The following is a 972-nucleotide window of genomic DNA, read 5'->3' as shown; positions in this document are numbered from 1 at the left end:
CTCAAAGGGCCGGACAGGGCCTGTGGGGTCACCAGCAAGGGGGCCAGAGAAGCCTGGGGTGGGAGCGGTTGGAGGAGGGGGAGGAGGTGTGTGTGAGGGGCCCTGGGGGGCAGGGGCTGGAGAAGTCACCCTGCCCCGACTGACATGGACCCAGGGTCCTCGGCAGCTATGTCCAGGCAGCACACGCCGTCCTGGGCTCGCGCTTTCCTCAGAGGGGCTGAGAGGTGCGGGGAGCAGGCCTCCTCGCTCTTGGGCCCCCAAACCAGGCAGGCCCACTATGCTGTCTCTTTCATTATTCAGGCACCTTCACTGAGCCCTCTTCCCCCATGTGCTGGGGTGCTGGGGGTGGTTTGGGGCTAAGGCAGCCCCCGGGGGCCCGGCAGGCCAGCGGGGGTGGGGTGGGGGAAGGGCTTTAGCAGAAGGGGTCCGTGCCACAGCCCGCCGCAGGAGAGCACTGCTGGGGGCTAAAGCAACCCCAGACGGCACCGCATCTGATCCCCACACCTTCACCCGCAACCCAGGGATGCGGTGACACGGTGGGCAGAGGACAGCCCTCCTCTGGGGTCGCCAGTGACCTGTGACCCTGAGAGGAGGCCACAGAGCCGGAGCTTCGGACACCACTAGCTCTGGTCTCTAATCCAGTCTCGGCCACCAGAGAGCCGGCAGCTGAGCAGATGAGCCTCGTTTTGCTCATCTGTGCAATGGGCTGAGGTCACTGTCTCCCTCTCAGACTGCAGCGAGCACTGGGGAAAACTATCAGGGTGTGAAACCACTTGGCACGCAGCCGGGGCTCAGCCTGCATGGCTTGGTTATACCACAGCAGTAATCACTACACAGATCCCCATGAGAAAGTGTGTGTGTGAGAGAGGGGGGCTTTGGGGGCTGAGTGGACAGAGCCCCTCTGTGCCCAGGTCTGGCAGTGGGGCAGGAAGTCGCCAGCCAGTGGCCAGCCGCAGGAGGCGAGGTGCAGGT

The sequence above is a fragment of the Condylura cristata genome, unplaced genomic scaffold (assembly GCF_000260355.1).
Source record: "Condylura cristata isolate star-nosed mole 26May11 unplaced genomic scaffold, ConCri1.0 scaffold00006, whole genome shotgun sequence".
In the NCBI taxonomy this organism is placed as follows: domain Eukaryota; kingdom Metazoa; phylum Chordata; class Mammalia; order Eulipotyphla; family Talpidae; genus Condylura; species Condylura cristata.
The sequence above is the reverse complement of the archived record's forward strand: the minus strand, read 5'-3'. Positions refer to the sequence as shown.